Raw genomic sequence first — 20333 nt, forward strand, 5'->3', positions numbered from 1 at the left:
TAAATCCCATCCGGCCCAGGAGACTTATCTACCTTAATATCTTTTAAAACACCCAATACCTCCTCCTTTAGTACCCTGGCTTATCCCTATAGTCTTTATTAAATACATTAGCCAGATCCTGCCTTATTTTACTAAAGCCTACTCTTCCCCAATCGAATACCTTTTTCTGCAAGTTGTCTATTCCCTTGTCCGTAACAAACTTAAATTGTACCATGTTGTGGTCGTAATCACGAAGATGCTCCTCCATCATCACACCAACCACCTGTCCAGCTTCATTCCCCATAATTAGGTCCAGCACTGCACTAAAACAGGGGCAGAACAGTTGCACAGTGGTTAGCACTGTGGCTTCACAGCTCCAGGGTCCTAGATTCGATTCCCGACTGGGTCACTGTCTCTGCGGAGTCTGCACATTCTCCCCGTGTCTGCATGAGTTTTCTCCGGGTGCTCCGGTTTCCTCCCACAAGTCCTGAAAGACGTGCTTGTTAGGTAATTTGGGCATTCTGAATTCTCCGTCTGTGTACCCGAACAGGCGCCAGAATGTGGCGACTAGGGGATTTTCACAGTAACTTCATTGCAATGTAAGCCTACTTGTGACAATGAAGATTAAAGATTTTTTTTTAAAACTTTCTTTTATATACATTTTATGAACTCTGCTCCATCTCAGCCCTTAACACAATGACTATCCCACTTAATGTTGGGAAAGTTGAAATCACCCATCATAATTACCCTATTATTGTTTTTACACACTTCTGCCAGATGTGCACATATTGTCTCCTCAATTTCCCGCTGGGCGGCTACAATAAACACCGAGCAATGTGACTGTCCATTTTTTATTCCTAAGCTCTACCCACAAAGCTCCATTTAACCCTCAAGATATCATCTCTCCTTACCGCAGTAATCGAGTCCTTAACTAATAGAGCAAAGCTTCCCCCCCCCCAACCCCCCCTCCCCTGTCCTTCCTGAAGATTTGTATCCTGGGATGTTAAGCAGCCAATCCTGCCCCTCCCTCAACCACATCTCCATGATGGCTACTATATCACAATTCCACATGTCAACCCTCACCCTAACTCATCCATTTTACCTGTAATATTCCAGGCATTAAAGTAGAGGCCATTCAGCTTTGTCTTATACAGTGAATGGTAGAACCCTCAAGAGTATTGAAAGTCAGAGAGATCTAGGAGTACAGGTCCACAGGTCACTGAAAGGGGCAACACAGGTGGAGAAGGTAGTCAAGAAGGCATATGGCATGCTTGCCTTCATTGGCCGGGGCATTGAGTATAAGAATTGGCAAGTCATGTTGCAGCTGTATAGAACCTTAGTTAGGCCACACTTGGGTATAGCGTTCAATTCTGGTCGCCACACTGCCAATAGGATGTGGTGGCTTTAGAGAGGATGCAGAAGAGATTTACAAGAGAAGTAGCAACGGAAGGGTGCTTTTCTGATTGGAGGGCTGTGGCTAGTGGTGTTCCGCAGGGATCAGTGCTGGGACCTTTGCTGTTCGTAGTATATATAAATGATTTGGAGGAAAATGTAACTGGTCTGATTAGTAAGTTTGCAGACGACACAAAGGTTGATGGAATTGCGGATAGCAATGAGGACTATCAGAGGATACAGCAGGATTTAGATCATTTGGAGACTTCGGCGGAGAGATGGCAGATGGAGTTTAATCCGGACAAATGTGAGGTAATGCATTTTGGAAGGTCTAATGCAGGTAGGGAATATACAGTCAATGGTAGAACCCTCAAGAGTATTAACAGGCAGATAGATCTAGGTGTAGAGGTCCACAGGTTACTGAAAGGGGCAACACAGGTGGAGAAGGTAGTCAAGAAGGCATACGGCATTCTTGCCTTCATTGGCTGGGGCATTGAGTATAAAAATTGGCAAGTCATGTTGCAGCTGTATAGAACTTAGTTAGGCCACACTTGGAGTAGAGTGTTCAATTCTGGTTGCCACACTACCAGAAGGATGTGGAGGCTTTAGTGAGGGTGCAGAAGAGATTTACCAGAATGTTGCCTGGTATGGAGGGCATTAGCTATGAGGAGCGGTTGAATAAACTTGGTTTGTTCTCATTGGAACGACGGAGGTTGGGGGGCGACCTGATAGAGGTCTACAAGATTATGAGGGGTATAGAGTGGATAGTCAGAGGCTTTTCCCCAGGGTAGAGGGGTCAATTACTAGGGGGCATAGGTTTAAGGTGAGAGGAGCAAGGTTTAGAGTTGATGTACGAGGCAAGTTTTTTTACACAGACGGTAGTGGGTACCTGGAACTCGCTACCGGAGGTGGTGGTGGAAGCAGGGACGATAGTGACAGTTAAGGGGCATCTTGACAAATACATGAATAGGATGGGAATAGAGGGATACGGACCCAGGAAGTGTAAAAGATTGTAGTTTATACGGGCAGCATGGTCGGCACGGGCTTGGAGGGCCGAAGGGCCTGTTCCTGGGCTGTGCATTTCTTTGTTTGTTCTTTATGCTCCTGAAACTTACTACCGATGTATTCTCTCTGATCTGCTCGCTTTTCTTTTTTAAAAAAAATAATTTTTATTAAAGGTTTTCATAAAATATCAATAACAAAATGAGAAAGAAAAAAGAACCCAACAGGGTTAAGTACAAAACACAATCTAAAAAAGCAACCCCCCAAACCCCTCCCCCCCTGTACCTAAATAATAAATTAACATTAACACCCCGACTTAAGACAACAGGTGTATACACCCCCTCAGACCCTTCCAGTGTAAATAACATAAACAAAAATAATTAAAAATAAAGTAAACCCCCTCCCCCCCCACCCCCTGAGCTGCTGCTGCCATTGACCAATGTCTATTGTTCTGCCAGAAAGTCTAAGAACGGTTGCCACCGCCTAAAGAACCCTTGTATCGACCCTCTCAAGGCGAATTTCACCCTCTCCAATTTAATGAACCCTACCATATCGCTGATCCAAGATTCCACGCTTGGAGGCCTCGCATCTTTCCACTGAAGGAGAATCCTTCGCCGGGCTACCAGGGACGCAAAGGCCAGAATTCCGGCCTCTTTCGCCTCCTGCACTCCCGGCTCCTCTGCCACCCCAAATATTGCGAGCCCCCAGCCCGGTTTGACCCTGGATCATACCACCCTCGACACCGTCCTCGCTATGCCCTTCCAAAATTCCTCCAGCGCTGGGCATGCCCAGAACTTATGGGTGTGATTTGCTGGGCTCCCTGAGCACCTAACACACCTGTCCTCACCCCCAAAGAACCTGCTCATCCTTGTCCCGGTCATGTGTGCCCTGTGCAGCACCTATCTGCTTGCTTTTCTGTGATACATTGTGTCCCTATTCTGCTAACAGTCCGCGTCCCCTCCCCCTGCCAAATTAGTTTAAACTCCTCCCAACAGCCCTAGCAAACCCACGAGCAAGGATATTAGTCCTGTTCTGGTTCGGATGTAGACCGTCCTGCTTGTACAGGTCCTACCTTCCCCAAAAACTGTCCCAGTGATTCAGGAATCTAAAACCCTCCCTCCTGCACCAACTCTTAAGCCACGTGTTCATCTGTACTATTCTCCTATTTCTATACTCGCTACGTAGCACTGGGAGTAATCCAGAGATAACAACCCGAGAGGTCCTGCTTTTTAGTCTACCGCCTAGCTCCCTGACTTCCTGATGCAAGACCTCATCCCTCTTTTTACCTCTGTCATTGATACCAACATGTACCATCACCTCTGCCTTATCACTCTATCCCTTCAGGATGCCCATTGAATGTCATTCAATGACATTCCGGACCCTGGCACCAGGGAGACAACATACCATCCTGGAGTTGTTTTCACAACTACAGAAGTGCCTTTCTCCATGTGCCCCTGACTATGGAGTCCCCTATGACTATCATTCTTATGCGCTTTGAACCTCCCTGCTGAAGAACAGAGCCAGCCATGGTGCCACTGCTCCGGTCGCTGTTGTTGTTTTCCCCCGATAGACGATCCCCCCAACGGTATCCAAAATGGTATACTTGTTGGAGAGGGGGACAGCCTGGGGGATTCAGGCCTGACTGCCTGCCCTATCTAGCAGTCACCCGTCTGTCTGCCTGCACCTTGGGTCTCTATAACTCCTCTATCAGTTAAAATTCTTGGTGCACAATTCTCTGCATTGGGAGGGCAAAATAAAAAAATATAAGGAACCGACGGAGAGAAATTGTTGGGCAAGATTTTTGTTTCCCTGCTGAGTTTGCAGATTGTTTCTGCTGGAATATCAGAACAACCCTGTAAAGTATCCCAATATGGGGTTGGTAAATGCAGGCCTTCACTTGCAATTAGTAGCACGTTCAATTGTGCAACCAGCAGAAAACCATAGATTTTTAGTCACGAAGGAGAATTTTCACAGCTTGAGTTAACCTGTGTGCATTCCAGCAATTGGATCTTAAACAGCAGAAGAAGAACCCTGGGAGCAGATTGGTAAGTGGAGACTGTGTGATTGAGAGGAAACAAGCTAAGATGAGATAGGGATCATAGAGAACAAAAAAGTTTTTAGAATTAAGTTTTTATTCTTAGAATTACATAAAATGGAAAGCAGAGGAACAGGCAATATGGCCCAGTCGGTCCATGCTGGTGCGTATGAACCTATGAATTAGGGACCACTCAACCCTCGAGCCTGTTCTGTCATTCAGTAAGATCATGGCTGATGTGATTGTAACCTCAACTCCACATTCCCCGGGACAGCATGGTGGCGCAGTGGGTAGCACTGCAGCCGCACGGCACCGAGGTCTCAGGTTTGACCCTGGCTCTGGTCACTGTCCATGTGGAGTTTGCACATTCTCCCTGTGTTTGCGTGGGTTTCAACCCCACAACCCAAAGATGTGCAGGGTAGGTGGATTGGCCATGTTAAATTGCCCCTAAATTGGAAAAATGAATTGGGTACTCTAAATTTAAAAAAAACACATTCCCATCTATCCCCGATAACCTTTCACTCCCTTGTTAATCAATCATCTAGCTAGTTCTGCCTTAAAAATATTCAAAGATTCTGCCTCCACTGCCTTTTGAGGAAGAGAGTTTCAGAGGTTCACGACTCTCTGAGAAAATTAAATTCTCCTCATCTCGGTCCTAAACGAGCGTGACCGCTTATTTTTAAACAGTGAACACTATTTCTAGATTCTCCCACAAGAGGAAACATCCTCCCCACATCCACCCTGCCTATACCCCTTAAAGGTGTTACTGTGCCACAAGATTTTTCTTCCGCCCTTCTTCATCTCACACTGTCCACATAGCCTTCCATCTCAAGTAATTATCCAGCTTCCCCTTGCAAGTAATATAGGGTATGAAAAATTTGCACGGCGAGAGGGAAAGAGCAAGCGAGGGATCAATTGGGTGGCTCTTTCGGAGAGTTGACACAGGCATGATGGACTGAATGGCTTCCTCCTGTGCTGTATCACTTCATGAAAATAACCTTTGAAGAAAATTGTACTGCGATGAATTCTGGAACAAAAAGTGAAACCGCACTTTCTGAGGCAGAGCTACAAAACAGGAAACATACCCACCAACTGTCTTCATTTCTTATGTGATGTAATGTGTAGTATTAGTCATTTTTACTGTCAATGTTTTCAAAATTGTCATGAAGTTCCCCCCACTTTGGCAAAATTTTAGAATGTCAACAAATCTATTAGAAAGAGTTTACTCAATTTCCGACAAATATGCAAGTGTGTAAGGTTGATTTTTATTTGTGTAATATCAGCTGACATTGAGGTATGGCCAGGGTTTTTTTTACTGCATGTTTGGACGCAATGGAAAGAGACAATGAAAAAGTGAAAGAAGGTTTTTTTTTCTCACAGACTCACGGTCTTCATTTCAGTCTGTTTTCTGTCCATCTGAATGTTCAGTAATTTCAAACAAAGAAGAAAAAGCTGCAAATGTTGCCAACCTGAAATAAAAACATGAAATGCTGACAATCCAACAACGCCTTGCGCTTGTATAACGGCTTTAATGCAATAAACTGAAACAGTGATATTTTGGATGTGCACTCTGAGTGCTGAATAAGGCACACTCTGAAATGTCATAACCTGCCTTTTCTCTTTCCAAATACAGACTGTCAGCAGCTTTGGTTTATTTCAGAGTGCTTTATACATATCCATGTCTGGTGTCAATACAATTCCACAATTCCGCCCCCGCTCAAGTCTTGGATTTGGATTTGTCACGTGTGCTTAGGTACAGTGAAAGGTATTGTTCTCCGTACAGTCCAGAAAGATTGTTCCATACATGAAAAAAAACCGTAGGACATATGATAGATACACTATGTAAATACATAGACACAGGCAGGCATCGGGTGAAGCATACGAGTGTAGTACTATTCAGTAGAGAAGACTCAGTACTGCACTATCTGAGCTGCTGGGTTTTGGATTAATAATCTTTATTAGTGTCACAAGTAGGCTGACATTAACACTGCAATGACGTTACTGTGAAAATCCCCTAGTCGCCACACCTGATCGGGTACACTGAGGGAGAATTCAGAATATCCAATTCACCTAACAAGCACGTCTTTCAGGATATGTGGGAGGAAACTGGAGCACCCAGAGGAAACCCACGCATGGGGAGAAGGTGCAGAATCCGCACAGACAGTGACCCAAACTGAGAATTGAACCTGGGACCCTGGCGTGAAGCAACAGTGCTAACCACTGTGCTACCGTGCCGCCCAGGGCCCCATCTGCCAGCTTGGATGGACAAAAATGATCCCGTGACACTATTTGTGGTGGGGTGGGGGGTGATCCCCAGTGTCCTGGCCGATACTTATCCCTCAATCAACATCACAAAATGGATTATCGGACCATTATCCCATTGGTGCTTGTTCAAGCTTGCTCTACACGAATTGGCTTCTGCGTTTTCTATATTACAACAGTAATTACATTTCAAAAGTATTTTGCAGACTGTAAAGTGCTTTGGGGATGTCCTGTGATCGCAAATGGCACTCTAAAGGTGTACGTCTTTCTTTTTCCTATTTCTTCACACCTCAGAAAAGAACACAAGTGCATTGCACAGCTTTCCATCTATCATTCCAGCTGAAAATAACAACATTTATCCAGCTAAGAGCTCTAATTTCCTCTGTTAGCCTGCTGGCCAATGTATTAGCGTAAAATCTTTTGTATGCTATTTTTGTGGACTGTACTTAAGTGTTGCACAGAGGAACTTTTAACCAGATGAAATTAAAATCCTAAATTACTTTGAATGGCAGATAACCCTGGGACCCATGACCTTTTAGTTGGGAGTCAAGCACTCAACCATTTGAGCTACTGGGAACACTATTTGTCTTCCTCAACAGACACCCCAACCTAACTGAAAACAAACACCTCTATACCGTCAGTCTTTTCATTCTGTAGTTAACGCCTCATACTTTGTGAAGTTACCAAAGGTCAATGACTCGCATTTCTGTTTTTGTTTTTAAAGTCACTCTTCCGTACACTCCAGGTTTAACGTCTTCTTTGAGTCCGACACAAAACGGGGCATTAATTATCAACAATTACATTCCTTGAAGCTGCCTGCCGATTGCCAAAGGAAGTCAAAGACAAACAGCAGGGTAAATAAAAAACAGCAGAGACCAAGTTCTATTGTTACAACGCAAGTCAGTGAAATAAGATGAAAACAATATTGGCTGCAGTTTTGTACATCGTGTATTTATAAGCCATAAACCTTACCCTATTCATGTCACTTTTGGTGATCTGATTTTGATCACAATTGTAATTTTAATAATAACCTGTTATTGTCACAAGTATGAAGTTACTGTGAAATGCCCCTAGTCGCCACATTCCGGCGCTTGTTCAGGTAAGCTGGTATGGGAATTGAACCCGCGTGCTGGCTTTGTTCTGCAGCACAAACCAGCTATCTAGCCCACTGAGCTATACCAGCCCTGTAGATCGAGAAGATCCTTAATTTTTGTCAGTTCTGGCTTTTAGCCACAATGAAGTACACCTAAAAACCTAGAAAACACAGGTTATTTTGGAAACATTTTTAAAAATGTATTCATTCGATGTGGGCATTGCTGTCTGGGCCAGCATTTATAGCCCATCCCTAAATGCCCTTGAACTGAGTGGCTTGCTGAGTTATTTCAGAGGGAATTTAAGAGTCAACCACATTGCTATGGATCACATGTAGACCAGACCATGTAAGGACGGCAGATTTTCTTTCCTAAAGGACATCAGTGAACCAGGTGGGTTTTTACAACCATCGACAATGGTTTCATGGGGCGTGAATCCCGCCCCCGCCGTGTCCCGAATTTTCCGCCACCAGAGATTTGGCGGGGGCGGGAATCGCGCCGCGCCGGTCGGTGGGAATTGCGCCGGTCGGCGGGCCCACCCCCGGCGATTCTCCGGCCCGAGATGGGCCGAAGTCCCGCCGCTGTCAACCCTCGCCAGCCGGCGTGGATTAGATCTCCTTTTGAACGGCGGGACAAGGCAGCGCGGGCAGGCTCCGGGGTCCTGGGGGGGCGCGCGGGGCGATCTAGCCCCGGGGGGGCCCCCACGGTGGCCTGGCCTGCGATCGGGGCCCACCGATCCGCGGGCGGGCCTGTGCCGTGGGGGCACTCTTTTTCTTCCGCCTTCGCCATGGTCTTCACTATGGCGGAGGCGGAAGAGACCCCCTCCCCTGCGCATGCGCGGGGATGCCGTGAGCGGCCGCTGACGATCCTGCACATGCATCGCCCGGCGAAGTCCTTTCGGCACGGGCCTAGCCCCTCAAGGTGAATTCTGCACCTTTGGGGCGGCCCGACGCCGGACTGATCCGCGCCGCTTTTGGCGTCGGGTAGCGGACATCGCTCCGTTTGCGGAGAATCCCGCCATGGTCCTCATTAGACTTACAATTCCACGTTTATTTTATGAATTCAAATTTGACCATCTGCCATTGTGGGATTCAAACCCGGGTCTCCAGAGCATTACCTGGTCTCTGGATTAGCAGCCCAGTGATGACCACACACACTCACCTCTATCTCTCACTGTGTGAGTGAGAGAGGTGGGTGTGTGTGTGAAAGAGAGGTGAATTTGTGTGTGAGAGAGAGGTGAGAGTGTGTGTGTTTGTGTGTGTGAGTGAGAGAGGGTGGTTGTGTGAGAGAGAGGTGAGTGTGTGTGTGTAAGAGAGAGAGGTGGGTTATTGTGTGAAAGAGGTAAGTGTGCATGTGAGTGAGACAGAGAGGTGAATGTCTGTGAGAGAGAAGTGTGTGTGTGAGTGAGACGTGCGTGTGTGTGAGACAGAGAGCAGAGTGTGTTTGTGAGACAGAGAGGTGAGTGTGTGTGAGCGAGAGGTGAGAGTGTATATGTGAGAAAAAGGCAAGTATGTGTGCGAGTGAGAGAGGTGAGTGTGTGAGAGACGGAGAGGTGAAAATGTGTGAGTGGGGTGGGTGTGTGTGAAGAAAGAGTGTGTGTGAGTGAGAGAGGTGAGTGTTTGTGTAAGAGAGAGGTGATGTGTGTGAGGGAGGTGAAGTGTGTGTGTTTGTGTTTGTCTGTAAGAGAGAAAGGTGGGTTTGTGTGTGCCAGAGGTAAGTATGTGTGTGGGACAGATAGGTGAGTGTGAGAAAGAGAGAGGTAAGAGTGTTTATGTGTTAGTGTGTAATAGGGAGAGGTGGGATATTCATATGTGTGTGAGAGAGAGAAGTGAGTCTGTGTTTGAGAGATAGAGGTGTGTGTGTGAGAGAGGGCAAGGGACTATGTGTGTGTTTGTGGGTAAGAGAGAGAGGTGGGGTTGTGTGTGTTTGTGAGAGAGAGGTGGGAGTGTATCTGTGAGACAGAGGTGAGTAAGTGTGTAAGAGAGAGGTGAATGTGTGTGTGAGAGAGAGGTGAGAGTGTGTGTGTATGTAAGAGAGAGAGGTGTGTTTGTGCGTGAGAGAGTTGAGTGTGTGAGAGTGTGTGTGTGTTTGTGTGTAAGAGGGAGAAGTGGGAGTGTGTGTGGGAGAGATAGGTGAGAATGTGTGCGATTGTGTGTAAGAGGGAGAGGTGGGTTTGTGCGTGAGAGAGTTGAGTGTGTGTGAGAGAGGTGAGAGTGTGTGTGTGTTTGTGTATAAGAGGGAGAAGTTGGAGTGTGTGTGGGAGAGATAGGTGAGAATGTGTGTGATTGTGTGTAAGAGGGAGAGGTGGGTTTGTGCGTGAGAGAGTTGAGTGTGTGTGAGAGAGGTGAGAGTGTGTGTGTGTTTGTGTATAAGAGGGAGAAGTGGGAGTGTGTGTGGGAGAGATAGGTGAGAATGTGTGTGATTGTGTGTAAGAGGGAGAGGTGGGTTTGTGCGTGAGAGAGTTGAGTGTGTGTGAGAGAGGTGAGAGTGTGTGTGTGTTTGTGTATAAGAGGGAGAAGTTGGAGTGTGTGTGGGAGAGATAGGTGAGAATGTGTGCGATTGTGTGTAAGAGGGAGAGGTGGGTTTGTGCGTGAGAGAGTTGAGTGTGTGTGAGAGAGGTGAGAGTGTGTGTGTGTGTTTGTGTATAAGAGGGAGAAGTTGGAGTGTGTGTGGGAGAGATAGGTGAGAATGTGTGTGATTGTGTGTAAGAGGGAGAGGTGGGTTTGTGCGTGAGAGAGTTGAGTGTGTGTGAGAGAGGTGAGAGTGTGTGAGAGAGGTGAGAGTGTGTGTGTGTTTGTGTATAAGAGGGAGAAGTTGGAGTGTGTGTGGGAGAGATAGGTGAGAATGTGTGTGATTGTGTGTAAGAGGGAAAGGTGGGTTTGTGCGTGAGAGAGTTGAGTGTGTGTGAGAGAGGTGAGAGTGTGTGTGTGTTTGTTTATAAGAGGGAGAAGTGGGAGTGTGTGTGGGAGAGATAGGTGAGAATGTGTGTGATTGTGTGTAAGAGGGAGAGGTGGGTTTGTGCGTGAGAGAGTTGAGTGTGTGTGAGAGAGGTGAGAGTGTGTGTGTGTTTGTGTGTAAGAGGGAGAAATGGGAGTGTGTGTGGGAGAGATAGGTGAGAATGTGTGTGATTGTGTGTAAGAGGGAGAGGTGGGTTTGTGTGTGAATGAGGGAGGTGAGTATTTGTGTGAGAGAGAGGGGAAGCATGACCCAGAAGAAAATGTTGTCAATATTTTGTGTTTCTGGCTTGTGGATGGTGTACCTGTAACTTTTTCTCAAGTTCAAAGATATGCAAGAATCAATCCAGTGATGGGAAAGGTGATGGACTTGGTTCAAAAAGGAACGCTGTCAGGCGTTCATAGGAAAAATCCAGACCTCAAGCCCTACATCACATGAAGACTTGAGTTGACAGTATGGAATGGCGTTCTAGTGTGTGGGACCCATGTGATTATTCCTCCCTGCATAGGTAGTAGAGTCCTTGGCCAAGTGCATGAGGGACATCTTGGTGTGGTGAGGATGAAGGAATTGCCATGCAGTTATGTTTGGTGCCCAGGATTAGACGCTTAAATTGAAGAGAAAGTTGACAACGCCAATCTTGTGCAAAACTCCACCAATAAAGCCATGGGAATGGCCAACTCAGCCGTGACAGAGAATGCACATTGATTATTCAGGTCCATTGGAGGGACACATGTTCTTAGTGATTGAAGATGCACACTCGAAATGGCCAGAAGTCATGATAAAGAAGCCAATGGTGACTCAGAGCATTGAGAAACATGACAAAGTATCTGCAAAATTTGGAACACCGGAGCTGATGGTCAGTGATAATGGTACACAGTTTACTTCAAAGGGGTTTGAGGAGTACTTGAAAGGGAACGGTATCAAGTCAGCTCCATATCATCCAGCAACAAATGGATTGGCTGAACGTTTTGTGCAATCATTGAAACATTCTATCAAAGCATCAAAGGACCAGGAGACATTATCAAGAAGAGTTTAAAAAATTCTAATATCTTACTGGAATACTGTACATGCTCCCATGTAAAGTTCACCAGCAATGCTCTGGTTGAAGAGGAAACTATTAACACAATTTGATTTGTTAACTCTACGTGATTTGTTAACTCCAATCTCTGATACTTCAGAGATTGACAAACGTCAACAACAAGCACAAATTCCTAGAAAGAAGAAAATCAATAAAAGATGATTATTTAACCTGAGAGAGTGTTAGCAAGAATTACGCCACCAATGGGAAATGAGCAGCAGCTATGATCCCAGCAAAGACAGGTCCAATATCATACACCGTACAGATGGATGATGAAAGATTTTGGCGATGTCATGCTGATCAGTTACTTGCTGCACAAAGTGAGTTTGCAGAAAATTCTCAAGTGGTTCTACTTTTAGAAGATCTAGGGAGCTATACTTTGGAACTATCTTCAAATAAAGGCATTGGAAATAGGAATGAGCACTGGTTTTTATATTTCCCTGATGTTGGTTATCATCAGGTTGAGTATTCACAGATGGGAGTCCTTCTGATGTACATACAACATAGCATTGTATAATGCAGGACCAATGGGTGCAATCCAATACCCTCAGAGATTTAGGAACCTATCACTGTGTAAAATTGTCCTCTCATGCCACTGCTGCAGAGAAAGAGATCAAGTTGCTTGTTTGAATTAACAAGGTATTAGTTGTTGCCATGACACTAAGTAAAGCTGATGGCTTAAATTCCTAATGTCCCCACTGGCTAAGGTTGCCAACTTTGGATGTACATATTCCTGGAGCTTTCAGCACATGGCCTTCCAACCTCAACTGCCCTACCCATAATATCCTCCTTCCGCCCAAACACCAATCCCCTGCAAACACCACTGCCCTGACCCACCTGTATTTCTATAGCTAAGAAACTTAACTATTGTAAGAAATCACAGAATTTAGGGTGGTAATAGTTGAGGACTTTAACTTTCCCAACATTGACTGGGGCAGCCATAGCATTAGGGGGTTGGATGGAGAGAAATTTGTTGAGTGTACTCAGGAGGAATTTGTCATTCAGTATGTGGATGGCCCGATTAGAGAGGGGGCAAAACTTGACCTCCTCTTAGGAAATAAGGAAGGGTAGGTGCCGGAAGTGTTAGTGAGGGATCACTTTGAGACCAGCGACCATAATTCCATTAGTTGTAAGATAACTATGGAGAATGATAAGTCTGGCCCAAAAGTTAAAATTCGAAATTGGGGCAAGACCAATTTGGATGGTATTAGACAGGAACTTTGAAAAGTTGATTGGGGGATTCTGTGGGCAGGCAAAGGGACGGCTGGTAAGCGGGAGGCTTCAGGGTAAGCACCCAAAGAGAAAATGCTGGAAAATCTCAGCAGGACTGGCAGCACCTGTAGGGAGAAAAAAGAGCTAACATTTCGAGTCCAGATGACACTTTGTCAAACCTTTGCCAGGCCTGTTGAGATTTTCCAGCATTTTCTCTTTGGTTTCTTTTGTAAAGGCCCCGAAGAATCCAGCACGAGTTTTAAGGATACAAAATAATAAAGTTTATTTACTATAACAATATATACATAGTCGTAGCAGTAACTTCCCTTGCTACCTTCTCCTTCCTCCTGGTTCCTGGACTGGCCAGCTTATTTATAGTAGGAATTTCTCCGCCCCCCTCATTGGGGAAGTTCATACTCACATAGGATTGTGGGATAATCATTAGTCCCCAGCCAATCGTCAGTAGGCAGGTTATAACATCCCTCCCCCCCAAAGTCCAAGGAATCCACCGTAGGCCCTGGCGAAGGAAGGCGTCGAACTCGTTTGGCCGCAGGCCGGATGCCATTTGCACGCGGCGCTGGATCAGGCGGCGTATAACGAGACGGAGACCGGCGCTTCCGTGATGAACGGCGCGGTTGTACATCCACGGCCTGTGGACCCGAGGATTCCCCCTCTGATTCATCCTGTGTCTCCATCTCGGAGTCAGAGTCTGCTGCCTCAGTCATGTCAGCGTCTCTGTCCCCATTCGGTCCCGTCATGACCTGCGCAGGCTTTGAGTGAGGCACCAGTGGAAGATTTGGAGGACTACCTTCCCTTGTTTCTGGTCTTTGCCGCTGTTGAACTGAGCTCCGGGGGCGGGGAATCTTTTGCGGGGATGATCTTCTGGACCGGACGTGGTCTACATGTTTTCGCTGGAGACGACCCTGGGCTTGCACTTGGTACGATATAGGGCCCGTTTGGCGAAAGATTACCCCAGGAACCCATTGGGCACCACCAGCAAAATTCCGCACGAATACTGGGTCACCGGGCGCAAACTGCCGAATCGGACGATGCTGAGACAATCCCGGTCCCTGCCGGTCTTGTGTGCGGCGTACTTTTGCGCCAATGTCCGGGAAGACCATACTAAGGCGGGTGCGAAGTCTCCGGCCCATTAGGAGTACTGCGGGAGCTACCCCAGGCACTGTATGGGGGGTGGTCCTGTACGTAAACAAAAACCGAGCCAGTCTCGTGTCCATTGATCCGGAAGACTGCTTCTTTAGGCCTCTTTTGAATGTTTGCACTGCACGCTCTGCCAACCCATTTGAAGCCGGGTGGTAAGGGGCAGTGCGGATATGGCGGATGCCGTTCATCTTTGTAAACCTAGCAAACTCCTCACTCGTGAATGGAGTGCCATTATCCGTGACCAGCACCTCGGGGAGGCCATGCGTGCTAAATGATAAACGCATTTTTTCAATTGTTGCGCAGGACGTTGTCCCCTGCATCTTATGCACCTCCAGCCATTTGGACTGGGCGTCAATTAGTAGGAGGAACATGGATCCCTGAAAAGGGCCTGCAAAATCTGCATGTAAGCGTGCCCAAGGCCGCCCTGGCCATTCCCAGTGATGTAGGCGCGCGGCCGGCGGAAGCTTCTGATGCTCCTGGCAAATGGAGCAGTTTTGGGCCACCTTCTCAATGTCGGTGTCGAGGCCTGGCCACCAGACATAACTCCGGGCCAACATTTTCATCTTGGTCACGCCCGGATGCCCATTGTGCAAGTCTGATAATATCAGCTCCTGGCCTTTTTCCGGGACAACCACACGCGTCCCCCACAAGAGGATGCCGTCTTCCACGCTGAACTCTGACAGCTTGGAGGAAAATGCCCGTAACTCGCCTGGGAGCTGTCTATGCTGCCCACCATACAGGACTATGTGCCGAACCTTTGACAGGACTGGCTCCGTCTGGGTCCACTCACGGATCTGTGATGCCGTGACAGGCAAGGTGTCCATAAAATTTAGGGTTGCGACCACCTCACCGGTCGTGGGGGTCGACATGGGGCCGGTCGATAAAGGCAATCGGCTCAGTGCGTCGGCATTTGCTATCTGCGTACCTGGTTTGTGCTCCAGAGAATACTCATATGCAGCAAGCAACAAAGCCCAGCGCTGGATCCGTGCAGAAGCAATGGGCGGTATTGGCTTATCCTCTCTGAAGAGTCCCAGCAGGGGCTTATGATCAGTCACGATAGTGAAATGGCGGCCGTACACATACTGGTGGAAGCGTTTCACCGCGAAAACCACTGCCAGGCCCTCCTTCTCGATCTGCGCGTACTTCTTCTCCGCTGCAGTCAATGTGCGGGAGGCGAAAGCTATCGGTCGCTCGGCCCCGTTCTCCATCTTGTGGGACAGGACGGCCCCAATACCATACGGGGATGCATCACATGTGACGAGCAAAGGCTTTCCCGGATCATAGGGGGTTAGTAACCCAGACGACGACAATTGTTGCTTTACCCGCCGGAAAGCGGTTTCTTGCGGCTGACCCCAAACCCAGGTGTGATTTTTCTTTAGCAGCAGGTGTAAGGGGGCCAGCGTAGTTGCCAGATTGGGGAGGAACTCCCCGTAATAGTTTACGAGACCGAGAAAAGAACGAAGATGCGAAGTGTCAGTCGGGGTGGGGGCATGTTGAATTGCACGCACCTTCTCTGCGACGGGGTGCAGACCCTCGCGGTCCACCCGATAACCTAGGTAGACTACTTCTTTTGCCTGAAATACGCACTTTGTGTGACGTAAACGGACTCCAGCCTCCGAAAGGCGTTTAAGGACAGCCTCCAGATTTTCCAAATGCTCTTGCTCCGACGTCCCTGTAATCAACACGTCATCTAGGTAGACAGCCACACGTGGTAAACCTCTCAAAATGCCCTCCATAACACGTTGAAAAATTGCGCAGGCAGAGGATACTCCAAAGGGCAACCGTGTATATTCATACAGGCCCCGGTGTGTGTTAATTGTTACATATGGTCGGGAGGCAGGGTCCAGCTCCAACTGCAGGTAGGCGTGACTCATATCTAATTTTGTGAATGAGAGTCCGCCTGCAAGTTTCGCGTAGAGATCCTCTATGCGAGGCATTGGGTATCGGTCGAGTCGGGAAACTGTATTCACTGTAAGTTTATCGTCGCCACACAAGCGAACTGTGGCATCTGGCTTAATTACTGGCACAATTGGTGCTGCCCAGTCAGCAAAACGGACAGGCCTGATAATACCCAAACTCTCCAAACGAGTGAGCTCCCCTTCTACCTTCTCGAGCAAAGCGTAAGGCACTGGGCGCGCCCGGAAATAGCGCGGTGTGGCTCCTGGTTCAACTTGAATACGGGCTACGGCCCCTTTTATTTTCCCCAGACCAGGCTGGAATACCTCTGGGTATCGTCCTAGCACCTCAGTCAACCCTCCAGAAACTGTTTGGAGGATGTGCTGCCATTGCAACCGCAAATGGCGCAACCAGTCCCGACCCAACAGGCTGGGCCCATGGCCACGCACTACGATAAGTGGGAAACGCCCCTCCTGGCGTCCATAGACAACAGGGGTCATTGTAGTTCCTGCAATGTCCAGTGGTTCCCCCGTGTAGGTGGCCAACCTGGCCTGTGAGTCAGTTAGTGTAAGGGTCTGTATACCCTGCTTGATGCGGTCGAATGTCCTCTGGGCGATCACGGAGACCGCTGCGCCAGTATCCAACTCCATCTCCCGCGGGTGGCCATTGACCCGTACTGTCACCTTAATGGGGGCCACACGGGGAGCTGCCACACAATGCAGCTGCAGGCAGTTGTCCTCCGTCTCCACGTCCTCAGGGGTGGTCGCCGCAGGTTCATCCACATGGAAGGTACGGCCTCTGGGCTGGTCCCAGTTACGGCCCCTGGGCTGGTCCCAGTTTCGGTCGGAACGACGGCGCCTCTGGCGTCCCCAGGACCGCCGTCCGCGACGGGGTCGGCGCCTACAAGTCTGACATGGACATGGCTCCTCATCCATTGGCTCTGGAGAAGGCTCCCTTCGGGGAGGAATGTCCGATGGCCACTGGCGTCGGTCTGGTCGTTGCCTCGCCCAAGGTACCGCAGGAGTGCGGGGGGACGTTTTTGGGCGGAAAGGGTTTCGCCCCAAGGCATGCACTTCCATTCCCTGTAGCTCCTGTACTCCTCGCTCTGCGCTCTCTCGGGACAAGACTATTTGTATTGCCTGTTGAAAAGTCAATGTTGGCTCCGCTAACAACTTTCTCTGGGTGGCCGCATTGTTAATACCGCAAACCAAACGGTCGCGTAACATTTCTGACAAGGTCTCACCATAGTCACAGTATTCCGCAATCCCGCGTAGCCTGGATAAAAAAAATCGGCAAGGGATTCTCCAAGGGTCCTCTCAGCGGTATTAAACCGGTAACGCTGGACTATCGTGGACGGGGTTGGGTTAAAGTGTTGCCCCACTATATTCACAAGTTCGTCAAACGTTTTGGTGTCCGGCGCAGCTGGGTACGTAAGGCTCCTAATCACCCCAAACGTATGCGGCCCGCAGGCGGTGAGCAATATGACCACCTGGCGCTCGTTTTCAGTGATGTTGTTTGCCCAGAAATAGTAACGCATCCGTTGCGTGTACTGGTTCCAGCTTTCCAGCGCAGCATCAAAAACATCCAAACGTCCGTACAGAGGCATGGTATAATAGAAAACAACTTCCAACCTGTATCCAAAAAAAATCCAGGGAGGTGGCTTCAGCAGTGTAGACAGCTATTCACTTTTACCTTCGTCGCCAGTTTTGTAAAGGCCCCGAAGAATCCAGCACGAGTTTTAAGGATACAAAATAATAAAAGTTTATTTACTATAACAATATATACATAGTCGTAGCAGTAACTTCCCTTGCTACCTTCTCCTTCCTCCTGGTTCCTGGACTGGCCAGCTTATTTATACTAGGAGTTTCTCCGCCCCCCTCATTGGGGAAGTTCATACTCCCATAGGATTGTGGGATAATCATTAGTCCCCAGCCAATCGTCAGTAGGCAGGTTATAACAGTTTCAGATTCCAGCATCCGCAGTAATTTGCTTTTATTCAGGGTAAGCACATTCCTTTTGGAGTGAAGGGACAGGCTGGTAGAAGTAGGGAACCCTGGATGACTCAGGATATTGAGGCCCTGGTCAAAAAGAAGAAGAAGGCACATGACATGCATAGGGTGGTGAGAGTCTGGAATGTGCTGCCAGAGGCAGTAGTAAAGGCGGGTACAATTTTGTCTTTAAAAAGCATTTAGACAGTTATATGGGTAAGGTGGGTATAGAGGGATATGGGCCAAATGTAGGCAATTGGGACTAGCTTAGTGGTAAAAACTGGGCGGCATGGACAAGTTGGGCCGAAGGGCCTGTTTCCATGCTGTAAACATCTGTGACTCTATGACTCTAATTCTTTAAGTCTCATAATATTTCTCTTGTGTTATCCTTAGCAGAGTTCTGGAGATTCATCTTTTACTCCTGGACAATCCAGGGAAATTCTGGAGGGTTGGAAATCTCACCACTGGTAGCATAAAAATGGTCCTGAGGCATAACAGTGAACAGTGCCTGGGCCTTGAAGCTAGTCTTGTTGCCCTGCCTGTGGAGAGGTTTGGCTACAGGCATTCAAGAATGAAGTACACATTTGTCATATCATCCCTTATAAATCTAAGTTTATGCAGACTTGGATAAATTGAGGTGCGTGTACCTCTGCCTATAGATGTGAGTGGGAAGATACTGAGATGCCATTATGCAGTCTAAACTGCCTGGCATCACTACATTGGACCTATCCTCCAGAAGCACAATGGTACGAGAACTCCTATGAGGGCCTCATTGATCTGTTATAGTCAATGCTGTCAAAGAAAAAAATGGCTGATAAACTAAATGAACATGGGTAAGTGTGGTCGTATGTATTAGGGGTCATGTGGGACTGTGAAGCCGTGATGCTATTGGCGGACAGATCCCGGGTCCTGGTTGGCTGTTGACTCCTGGCTCCGCCCTGAAGGCGGAGTATAAGAACCCGAGCTTCTCCCCGCCGCTCCATTCTGTTGCTGAACTGCTGGGGACAAGTCTCGCTCAATAAAGCCTCATCGACTTCATCTCTACTCGTCTCTCTCGTAAGTCATTGTGCGCTACAATTTATTGAGCGAGCTTAAAGGACTATGGAGCTCCGGATCACCCCGGAATGCATGCGGATCAGCCCCCAAGCAGCGAACTCGGCAGCAGTTTTTAAACACTGGCAAGCTTGTTTCAAAGGCTACCTCCGAACGGCCCCCGGCCGGATCACAGAAGACCAGAAAATGCAGGTCCTGCATTCGCGGGTAAGCCCGGAAATTTACCCTCTCATAGAAGACGCAGAGGATTTCCCGACGGCGCTCGCAGCACTGAAGAGCATTTACGTTCGCCCCGTTAACCAGGTCTACGCACGCTACCAACTCGCAACGAGACGGCAAAGTCCCGGAGAATCGTTAGAGGAATTCTACGCCGCGCTGCTAATTTTGGGATGGGGCTGCAGCTGCCCACCGGTGAACGCGATTGAACACACGGACATGCTAATTCGCGTTGCGTTTGTGGCAGGTATGAACTCTCCCCAAATCCGCCAAAGACTTTTAGAAAAAGAGTCGCTAGGACTCTCAGAGGCTCGGGCCATTGCAGCTTCCCTAGATATGGCCTCGCAAAACGCCCGCGCCTACGGCCCCGACCGCGCGGCAGCCCCTTGGGCTCCGTGGACCCCCGTCGCGACAAACCCCCCCCCCTCACAGGCTTGCGCGGTTAAAGCACCAGATCATCCCGGGGGGGCCCGCTGCTATTTCTGCGGGCAAGCGAAACACCCCCGGCAGCGCTGCCCGGCCCGCGCAGCTATTTGCAAAAGCTGCGGCAAGAAGGGCCATTACGCGGCTGTGTGCCGGTCCCGGGGGGGTCGCCGCAATCCCCGGAGAAGAACGAGCCCAGCGCATCCCAAACGCTCCCCAACCCCCCCAGCGCCCCATGTGCGACCCGCGCGCGCCGCCATTTTGGGTCCCGGCCACCACGAGGGGGGATAGGCGCCGCCATCTTGTGACTCCCCAGCCACGTGCGATTCATGGGGGCGGCCATTTTGTCCACCCCCGACCACGTGCGATCCATGGGGGCGGCCATTTTGTCCACCCCCGGCCGCGTGCGATTCATGGACGCCGCCATCTTGGATGACAACAAAGGACCCCAGCATCGACGGCTCCACGGGGTCCGAAGAAGACGCCGAGACACTACAACCACGACTAGCTTCAGTGACGCTGGATCAATCACGGCCCCGGACGCTCCAGACGACGACAACAACGGTGCTGATCAACGGACACGAGACATC

The 20333-nt window shown here is 48.6% G+C and overlaps 1 long non-coding RNA gene across 1 annotated transcript in view; it reads right to left on the reverse strand.

Annotated features, from left to right (window-relative positions):
- Positions 1–5654: 5654 nt before the first annotated feature.
- Positions 5655–20333, reverse strand: part of LOC140411743 (uncharacterized) — a 36148-nt gene continuing 21469 nt past the window's right edge. The window contains exon 3 of the long non-coding RNA XR_011940985.1: positions 5655–5877. This is a non-coding gene — a long non-coding RNA (uncharacterized lncRNA). The remainder of the gene's footprint in view (positions 5878–20333) is intronic.

The sequence above is a fragment of the Scyliorhinus torazame genome, chromosome 4, assembly GCF_047496885.1.
Source record: "Scyliorhinus torazame isolate Kashiwa2021f chromosome 4, sScyTor2.1, whole genome shotgun sequence".
Taxonomy (NCBI): Eukaryota; Metazoa; Chordata; class Chondrichthyes; order Carcharhiniformes; family Scyliorhinidae; genus Scyliorhinus; species Scyliorhinus torazame.